This window comes from Hibiscus syriacus, unplaced genomic scaffold (assembly GCF_006381635.1).
Source record: "Hibiscus syriacus cultivar Baekdansim isolate YM2019G1 unplaced genomic scaffold, ASM638163v2 tig00111842_pilon, whole genome shotgun sequence".
NCBI lineage: Eukaryota > Viridiplantae > Streptophyta > Magnoliopsida > Malvales > Malvaceae > Hibiscus > Hibiscus syriacus.
This window is the reverse complement of record NW_024063197.1, coordinates 308,367-319,180: the sequence shown is the minus strand read 5'-3', so window position 1 is coordinate 319,180 and position 10,814 is coordinate 308,367. Positions and strand designations below refer to the sequence as shown.

At 33.7% G+C, this 10,814-nt stretch overlaps 2 long non-coding RNA genes across 2 annotated transcripts; both read left to right on the top strand.

The window, feature by feature from the left end:
* Positions 1 to 2,674: 2,674 nt before the first annotated feature.
* LOC120172120 lies at positions 2,675 to 4,060 on the top strand. Its single transcript, XR_005520940.1, has 3 exons — positions 2,675 to 3,004; positions 3,092 to 3,153; positions 3,878 to 4,060. It is a non-coding gene; the product is annotated as an uncharacterized LOC120172120 (long non-coding RNA).
* A 2,457-nt stretch (positions 4,061 to 6,517) lies between these two features.
* LOC120172116 lies at positions 6,518 to 8,036 on the top strand. Its single transcript, XR_005520939.1, has 3 exons — positions 6,518 to 6,732; positions 6,836 to 7,577; positions 7,677 to 8,036. It is a non-coding gene; the product is annotated as an uncharacterized LOC120172116 (long non-coding RNA).
* Positions 8,037 to 10,814: the final 2,778 nt, after the last annotated feature.

The following is a 10,814-nucleotide window of genomic DNA, read 5'->3' as shown; positions in this document are numbered from 1 at the left end:
CGACGATATCGAAGTCGATAAAGTAGTTCAAACCATGCTGATGAGGAAAGATTGACGAAGCGTATGAATGAACCCGAGGCCTTAGTTCAAGATTTTCAAAGAAGAGCAAATGAACTTCCATTAGTCCCTTATGAAGGAGTTATACAATGGAGCAGATGATGTGATCGAATGGTTAGAGTCAGAGACTGAAGAAGACCATAAAATATTGGAGTTACTAGGACACATCCAACAATTAGGAGAGATAGCTCAGATGTATCTGTGATCTGTTTAATCATTGTAATTGAGCTTCGTTTCCTATATAAAAAGTTGTTCTAAGGAATCGTCCCATAATCAACACCTTGCATTGCAGTCACCTTGCATTCATATTGCATCTACATTGCATTTACTTTTACAAATAACATTTTAATCATATTTTTCACCCTTCATTAATAAAACACCAATATTAATAAAAAAATTATGTGGCAGAATACTGGACACTTACAAGCATCCGTACAACACGCGAAAAAAGGCAATGGATGACAGAATTGCCCAAATAGAGAAGACTCAAGCTGAAATGCAAGAGAATTTAAAGAAAGCGTAAGAGGATATGCACGAACAGATGATGAAGGCTCAAAACGACATGATAGAAAAGCTGGTTAGTTTGCTACAAGGAAATAGTATAATCCGAGGAGAGACTCCAGTTATCAGTCATACTGCCGAGGAACCGTTATATCCCCCTAGCTTCACACCACCGCATGTCCATGCAAAACAAGCCACGATTTTCCAACTGAAAAAAATACAAATAAACCTACCTGGCTCTTCTACAAACCCGCAACTAATTGAAGATGTCCCTGATTTAGATGAGGAAGACAAAAAAGAATGTGATAAGGAGCTTAAGAAAGAATGGAAACAAATGAAGCATGAATTCCGAGCTATGAAAGAAGATGCTAGCCTATATGGAATCGACACCAGAGAGCTAAGCCTGTTCCCTGATTTAGTGCTGCCACCAAAGTTTAAAGTTTCAGACTTCGAGAAATTTGATGGCACCAGTTGTCCTTTTGCACACATTACCATGTTTTGCAGAAAAATGACAGACTATGTGGGAAACGATCATCTATTAATTCATTGTTTTCAAGAAAGCCTGACATACTCAGTAATCCATTGGTACAATCAGCTAAGTCGGGCTCAGATTAAATATTGGAAGGATTTGGCTAAGGCTTTTCTAGAGCAATATAAACACGTAAAAGATGTGAGGCCAAACCGAATTCTGTTACAGAGTATGGAAAAAAGATTCAACGAGAGCTTCAGGCAGTATGCCCAAAGGTCGAGATATGTGGCTGTGCAAGTTCATCCATCGTTAGAGGAGGAAGAAACTAATATGTTTTTTTACAAATACTCTGAGAGCCCCGTTCTTTGGACATCTCATTGGAAATTCGTCCAAGATTTTTGCTGATATAGTCAATGCAGGAGAAAAGATCGAGATGGCAATCAAAAGCGAGAAGCTAGACGGGGAAGAATCTAGCCGAAAGCCTCCAGCGAGAATGAATGAAATTGAGGTCAATAATGTGAAGAAATGTGATTCTAATAACATTACAGTATCCCAACCTCAAGCCGAACCCTCTGCCGAACCATGTAGGGACAAGGGTTAATGTTGTTATTGAAGAAAGCGGGAACGAAGTCATAGCCAAAGTTATTACCCTTCTAATTTTTAAAGTGATGAATTAATTTTTAGGTGTCACTAATGGGATACACTTCTAATTTAAAATCATCAAAAGTGGATATCTAATAAGTTAAGACAACCCACTAAAAAGAATTTTTAATTAAAAGGGTATGACCCTTAATCCGATTATGTCATTTGGTCAAGTTATGCATATAAGGTTACCATGCAAATTATGAAAAAATTAATTAAACAAATATTATGATTAAAAATATCATGCAATGTGACATTCTAATACAAAAATTATATACATATATTTTGTAATTAAAAATTATAAACCATATATATATATATTAACATAAGATACACAAATGTGACTTAAATAAAAAAAATAAAAACATAATATTTCAAATTATAAGTTTTAGAAAACAACTACACTTATTAAAATGAGGACTAAATATTATTAGACAAAATTTTGCCAACTTAACTGCAAATAAAATAATAATTAAAAAACTAATATTATGCTATAATAAACCATGAAGCCGAAGTAAAATAAATCAACATCATAAAGGACTAACATCAAAGCAAACCCTAGATATTCGTAGGACTTAAAAGGTAACATGCAAAAATATAGAATCCTAATGTCTAAACAACAAAAGTTAAAGAAATTAACACTAGGACTAAAATTAAATGCGCGTAAACTAAATAGACAGAATTATAAACATGCAAAGTTCGACCTAAGGACTAAAACGAAACATGAAAAAAATTAAAAGGTTCAACGCCTAAAAACAGCAAACTTGAATACACTAATACTTGGGATCAAAATGAAACACATACAAACTAAAGAGACTAAATCAAATAAATGAAAACCTCGATTTATGGACTAAAACGTAACGATTTTTAAAGACAATGGACCTCGTACGAGATTACCCCTACTTTCCAGGCACGTGCTACCCCAGCCATCAAAACGTTGTCGTTTTTAATAAGGACATATATGTATAATTTTAGGCTAAAAGTTAACCCTAACCCTCATTTCTATTCTCAGCCGCATCTCACCCCTTCTCCTCTCTCGCGGCCGCGCTGCTCACTCCCAAGAGACCCCAACCGCCAATCTCCGATGGCCTCACACTTCAGACCAACATGCAAGCTTATAATCGGCCAAAGAACATGACCCTCAACTTTCTGTCGACCATAACGCCGGCAACGGCCCTTATCTCTATGGTAAACAGACCATTCTCCCCTTTCGATTTCTAAACCTCCTTCTCACCCTAGCAGCGAATCAAGACCCTACGCCTCTCGAAACCAAACCACGAATGCTCGCCTCCCGACGCTAGATCCGAACCCACAAAGTAACTCGAAACAACTAAGGTAAACCGACCCCTACGTTCTCCTTATTCATCTTCCTTATTATGTTTCGGGTTTTTTTTATTAATCTCAACTCCTTCTCTTTGACAGTGGAGACCCGAACGGCTATGAGACGAAACCGACGGGACTCCACCGGCCTCCGTACAACCGAGGTAACAACGATTAAACTCCTCCATTTATATATTTTTTTTAATTTCGATCGAAGACGTGCACCTTTGGAAACTCTAAAAAACGAAAATAGAAAATGAAAACCTCTTGAAATCTCTTGCTTTGGTATGATTTCTGTCTTAGAGAAGTAACAGTGGGAAAGAGTTGATTCTGTTTACATTTCTTGCTTGGTTCTATCGAAATAACAATTGCTTTGTTTTGTTTTAATTCGATGAAAAAAAATGTGGGAGGGATTCCAATACAAATTAGTTGCACGAGTTTTATAGGAACCTTAGTTTTTTCACAATCGTATTATCGAAGTAGATAATATCAAAATCTAAAGCTTATCTTATTCTGTTTTTTTTTAAATAACATAAGCGCACACAAAGAAACTGGAAAACAAAAAGAAATCCCAGAAGAGTACCTCGAAAATACTTGTATTTCTGTTACATTCTCTCGTTCTTGAATGGTGGATTACACTATCATTTCCTTGCCTTAATTTACACTGTAATTTTCAGGAAAGAGTCCCCCTACCTTTCGCTTACAATTGTTTCCCCCTGTTTACAGTTTTTTTCTTCTCGCTTTCTTTTCTGTTCCGATTGCTAATGGTTCCCCCCCCCCCCTATCCTTCGATCTCTTTTTATCCTTTTCTAGCTGATAACTGATTTCTTTTCTGATTTCCCCCACTGCCCCAAACCTTGGTTTTGCTAAATGTCGTCATGTTTGCAGGGCACGGGTGACTGTTATGTAGTTTAACGTGGGGTGCTTGGTTGTGGTGCCTCACATGGGAGGCATAGGTTGGTGGGTCCGGGTCGGGTTGTAATTGGGTTTGGGGTTTGGGTCAAATGCCCATTTGTAATTTGGCCTGAAAAATACAAATAAAACTTAATTAATAATAATAATAATAATTATTATTATTATAATAATATAAAAAAGGGACAAAAAAAAACGAGTGTTGACTTATACATTAGCAAGTGTCCCATCTATCAAATGAATTATATACCTATGCAATTTCTCAATTCATCCGTTAAATTAAATCTAGTAATATATATATTATTTTATGTCAGAGCTGTAAATTTAAAATTTATAATAAAAATTTAGGGGTACAAAATTATATATATATTTTTTAAAAAATACTTAAATTATATGACAAAGTGGAATTTTCAAAAAATACAATCGTACTACGACATCCCTCTTTCAATCCTTAGTTAAGGTTATATTAGGCATGACTCCACCAGCTTGGGAACATTATTGAGTTATCATCATCAAAGCTTTTTCTCAATCAGCTTTTATGGTGCTTCAGGCCAGGCCAGTATACATAAGTTTTATGATAAATAAAAAGCCTAATTTAAGGAGGTGTTCCTGAAATTTAGTCCGAAATTGCTGACTCATTTGACAACTAAAGCCAAAGCCAAAGCCAAACATATCTCAATCACTTTTTCATATAAAAGGGATATATGCATATAAAAAAAGAAATTGACGACTATGTGAATCCAACGTATATCCATCACTAATCATCTTTCATAAAGATTTGGCTCCCACTCTTCACACTGCTGGAACACCAACCAAATGAGTTAAACGAGCTGTACTTGAAACTTATATTAAATAAATTATCTATATTTATTTAAAATTATTTATAAAAAGATATTTTATTTATACTTATTTATATCCGTGTAAGTTTACATCATAAAATAAAGAAAACACATATATTTAGGGATAAACGTACAATTTTTATGTTTGAGGAGAAACTTATAAATTTTCAAATATAAAAACAAATTATTAATAAAAATATATAGAAAAATCTAAAATATACATCAATTTAAAATTTTCAAGAGGCGACTGCCTCTATATGCTACATTCACCTAAAATCTAAAATAAATAGGGGAAGATATGAAGAAATATATTTTTCTTCTTATATCCTTGTTGAAATTAGAGAGAAAATAATACTGTACAAGCATCTCAATAAAACACAGTAGAAACATTAACAAAAATAACCACATATCATAATCAACACTCCAAAAATAAAAAGCACAAACAAAATATGTTATTGGTTATGGATATTTGATAGAGTTAATTGCATCATATGTCCCAAACTATTATCTTCACTTTAAATTGGTCATTAAACTTTTGAATATTCCAAGTTCATCCTCAAACTATGACTTTCATTCTAATCAGTCCTTAAACTTTTGAAAATTTTAATTTTGTCCCTAAACTATGACCCTCATTCTAAATTGGTCCCTAAAATTTTGAATATTTCAATTTCATCCCCAAAGTCATCCAAATATGTAGTTAGTTTCAAGCATAATTTAGCTTAAATTTTATTTTTCTCAAACATATAATAATATAACTTGGTGTAACATTTTATTAACAAAGGATGTGATTAGTATATATGTATAGTTTGAGATAAAATTAAATGTTCAAAAAGTTTGAAGATCAATTTAGAATGAAGGTCATAGTTTGAGGATGAAAATGAAATGTTCAAAAGTTTGAGGATTCATTTAGAATGATAGTCATAGTATAGGGATAAAATTAAAATATTTAAAAGTTTAAGGACTAATTTAAAATAAGAATAATGATATAAGGATGTGTGACGCAATTAACTCTATTTCGTACCACAAGAAAACAAATTGAAGTTTCCAAATAATACAAGAAGTACAATCACAATATAAAAATTGGAAACCTCATGTTCAAAAGCTTTACATGACATTCCATCAAGGAATTACAATTGCACTATAAAAAATGGAAACCTCATGGATTTTTATGTTCAAAAGCTTTAAATAATATTTCGTCAAGAAACAATCTTTTTTTTCTCTAAACTTATTAAGTGGATTCAATAGTTAAAGTAAATATTATTCTTTTTAAAAATTTTGATTTCGAACAATTACATCGGTAACGTGTATACGTTATCAATAATTAATAAGGATTCTAAATAAATACCTCTTTATAATCATCTCAAACAGTAAAAAATGATCTTTTCCTATACTTGAAGAAGTACATAAAATAATTTAACTGAATTAATTCCTTTTCAATGAGCAACATTCAATGACTTAAAATAATTAAATAAACTCCTAAGAGTTATTTTCTATTAAAGGTCAAAATATTTTGAACTTACTTTCAGGTTGCTACAAAACTCCTCTAATTAAAAAGAAGAATATTATAATAATTATTTTTAAATATATAGAGATATTCAATTTAAAAATTCCATCTAAACTCAAATCTAATTCAATTCCATCTTTCATAAAATTGAACCCAATTTGAATCTACTTTTTAAAATTTGATCTTACAAGACCAATCAAATTAAAATCTATTAAATTAAAATTAAATTATCTTCCCTAGTCTTTTCCTTTCCCCAATGAAATATATGGAGAGTGGGCTTTCATGGGTCGAGCAAAACCTTTTACTATTCAACTTGCAATGGAGGAAGATTCTCTTTTAAGTAAACCTTCTGTTCTGGATACAAAACAATCACTGGCAGTGTTCAATGTATTGAGTTCACTCGACCAGTTTAGCCTAAGTTGTGATCTGACTCGCATTTTCCAAGCGACCAAGAACGAAATATTGAACATCTGCAAATAGGTCTTTAGGTATTTGGTTGCTCAAAACTCAATTTTTTTTGTTATTTCATAGTTTGAAAGACAACAGCATCAACTTTTCAGCTTGCTTTGATCCACTGTTCGAAATTTACAGGTATCTGTTTAGGCATGAACGTATTGTTGGGTACAAATCAAGGGTTGAACATAGTGGAGAGAGAGAGAAAGAAGGTGAGTGGCGCCATCAGAGTGAGTTAAGTTCCACAATGCTTCCATGAAGCTTTCAGAAATTGGAACGACTTGCATGTTGCATCATTTCACACACATCATCGGAGCTCATTGAAACACATATTCTCATCAAACAACAAAACAAGTATTAGGCTGCTAGTGCCTAAAATCCATTAGGGTTTCTACTTCCAACTTTTTTCTTTTTTTTTCATTTTAAAAAGGGGTTGGTTGAGGATATGGTGTTGGGGCCTTACTTTCCGCTCGACCTTCCTCCGGTGGGTCTGGCCTCTTATCAACTTTGGGGGTGTGGGGATGGGCGCCCACAAGACCCAATTAGTGTCCTAAATGTAGCTCTCCTGTAAGAGTAAATACATTGTGTATCTTCTGCAAGACAAGCCCAGAGAAACCTCGGAAACAATGAAACACAAACTTCTGCTGCTGTGGTACGAGTGTGATATTATCCTTAGCTGAGGAAAGGAGCATAGATAATCTAGAAAGCTATATGGTCCCATTTGTCTTTTTTGGCAGTAAATCCTGGGAAAAGTGGACTATCATGGTTGGATCAAGGGACAAATAATCTGCAAGTCCGGATGAGGAACCAATGTTCAAATACTTGAGTGCCAAAATACCCGGCTCCTTTGTTCAAAGCTAAAGCAGAGTCAAGTCTTGAGGTATTTGACAATTCTTTACTGATTTCAATGGAGTAACTGCTGTACAAGAGATCTCTAAATTAGAAAACTTATTATATAATCTGATAAACATGACACAAGGTCTTGCAGCGTTAGCAAAACCAGGACACGGTTGATGGAACCATCTCCACAACAGCATGTCGAAGTTCAGGTACCGGAGAGTAAGAGATTGAAGGGAAAGAGAGCAAGGTTGTACATAATTCGTCGTTGCATATTCATGCTGCTTTGTTGGAAGGATCAGGGAGACGGAAATAATCGGTAAAGTTGAACATTCGTGCCAAATGTTACTTTGAGCATTTAGATTACAACAAAACTATGCAATATTTGTATAAGAATCAGATAGCATGAGCTAAATAGAGAGATTCACTTGCTATAAATGCTAAAGAAGGTAACAGAAATACAAGTCTCTCTCTTCGATTTTCTCCTTTTTCTTAGCAGATTAAAGGCTTCTTTATGCCAAGCAATGTTACCTGCATCTATCTAATCTTCTCAAATATATTTTCCTTAAAAAGCTATTAGGAGATTATACAGTTGGACTAAGCATGCAAGACTAAGCCATCAAGACAGCAACGTACAGATTTCTGTATCAAGTTCAAAATGCACAGAACTGCATTCAAAGAGAAGAAAATGACTGAGGAATAAATACCTAACTCCAAATATAATGATAACACGACTTAGTGGGTTGACATAGCGGTAAAGTGATATCTTCTATTGTTCCTAAATAGTTCCAGATGCTAAGAACCAGCCACATAACAGTGTAAGGACACGGAAGCAGAAGAGGTAAATATAAAGCTTCCTAGTGAACCATAGCAGAGTTTGAAATGAGCCTTAGAGGCATACAATCTTCAGGGCCATTAGACACCTAATTTACATGGAACTAGTGCTCCATTTGAAGTTAGGTAGGACTTATAGCTCAATCTTAGCGTAGTTAGATGCTCAATCTTCATTTTTCACTTCCCTTTTCACTAGTGAAAAGCCAATAGAGAGAAAAGGAGAGATAATTGCTGTTAAAAACATGATTCTATATGTTTGAGAAACACCAAATCCCATACGCCCTAAGAGGCTCGAAATAGTTCTCTATCATTTACTACCAAAGAACAAAAGCTGAAGCCAACCGCTCAAATTATGCACCGAGGCCAAAAATTAAAACAAATGCAGAGCAACAAGCTGAACCTAGAAGCTGTCAAGAAAAAAGGATGGCCACTCTACAACCATATCCGAATGAAACAGCGCAAAAAAGAAAGACAATTTTTCTCCTCTATAAAAAATGCACATATTTGAATTCATTGAGTGGTCTTAGTGGTAAAAGAGAATGTTGTTTTTTCTAGAGGACTCATGTTCAAGCAGCCGTTATTCAAGTTGTGTCTACGTTGTTAATAAAACAAATGCACATATTCCTTCCAAAGATTCCGAAGAACTCGTAGCATAAGTTAATATATATATATATATATACTGAATTGAATAATCCAAAACATCATATAAAAGAAACCACATGAGTAAATTCTTCAACTGATAACAGAAAGACACTGTCATAACCAAACCTAGGAATCAAATGCAAGAGTAAAATTAAGCTCCATATTTTTCGATCGAGGGTTTTGACTCCAGACATTTGAGCAAGCGAAGCATCAACCAAGCCATATCATTGAATATCCAAAAGAGAAAAAAAATGACATAAACCAACCTTTATTGCATAACAATTCAATTTTTCAATCACATGTAGCAACAAACTTAGAACATATAAAGTTTTCTTTCGTTTTTCTTTTTCCTGTAAACAGAACCCTAAATCGTCAGAAACCGAGAATATATGCCATGGCAAGTACACCAATATTTGTGGGGAGTGGGAAAGGATATTTAAGAGTAGGGGAGAGGGCGGTCCTTGGCCTCGTCGGGATTTTCGTCATCATCAGGATCGTCGGTGGAGAGGTTGATACAAGAGAAACGCTCGAGGGAGGAGAAGAAGGCGGAGAGCACGGTGGCGCTGACCCAGCCAGCGACCTCTCCCAGATTCTCGCGAGAGATCAAGCTGGGGCCATTTTAGTTCTTAGTCTGGAATCAATTGGATTAACGAGATTTGAAGAGGATGACTTTTTCACTGCATCTCTCGTCGGTTAAGGGTAAAATCCCCAAGGTTCTAGAAGGTGTTAACAGTCATTATTTAATGGAAAACTTACACCAACAGTCACTAAAGTTTAAATAAAGTTTTCTTTACATCACTGAAGTTTAAAAGTTTTCATAATCACTCCGTTATTAACCGTCGTTATTATTATGATCTGCAATTTAACTTTCATTAAAAAAGTATAAATATTTAATTTATAATAAAAAATAATTTGGAGAAAAAGAATAATGGATAAATAAAAAATAGAAGAAATGTTAATTGGAAATATATATAAAAATTTTTATAAGGTATAAACTTAAGAAGTTATATTAAAAAATTAGGATATGTGAAATTATACAACTTCAAAGAGTATGAAATAAAATAATTAATGAAAAATATAAAAAAGATTATGTAAAATAAAAAAAAAATTAAATTTTTTGAAAGGTATGATTATAACCTTAATTCCCTCCTAACACACCCCTAAATGTTCTGTCTCAAATCGGTGCACTTATGTTTATGAAAGCTGCTCAAAAAGCAAAGCTCCAAGTTGTTGGAGGTTGACAAGATCATGCTTTGCTTCGATTTGCTTTGGAGGCTGACAAGAATATGATGTACAAATTTTTTGGTTTGATTTGCTAGCTTTGCTTATGATTTGTGTCGGAGTTACATCCATTACCACCAATTCTAAGACAAGTACTTTGCTCAAAGTAACCGTTTAGTAGTGGAATTGATACACCCTAAATTTGAGTATCTAAAACATCATTTTGTTCATGTCATCACAATGAGGAAAAAATCTATCTACGTTACCAAAATCGCAACGACTGGTTGTATTGTATTTGTTTCCTAAGACTTTTCTCTAAAAAGATAGTATTCCAATACTATGTGGGATTGAGCATTACCAACACTTGTTTCCAATACAATATGATTATTCATGAAACAATTAACAATCATGCACCTTAAAACAACTGAATCAGCAACCAATTGCATTAGTATTATACGATTAAATATGTCATAATTAAATGTCAATCTACAATCAATCGCGATTATTACAATTTTAAACAAAACATTCAAAAATAATATCGTTTTATATATATTTTTTTACTTCAAATTGAAAGGAATGTGCT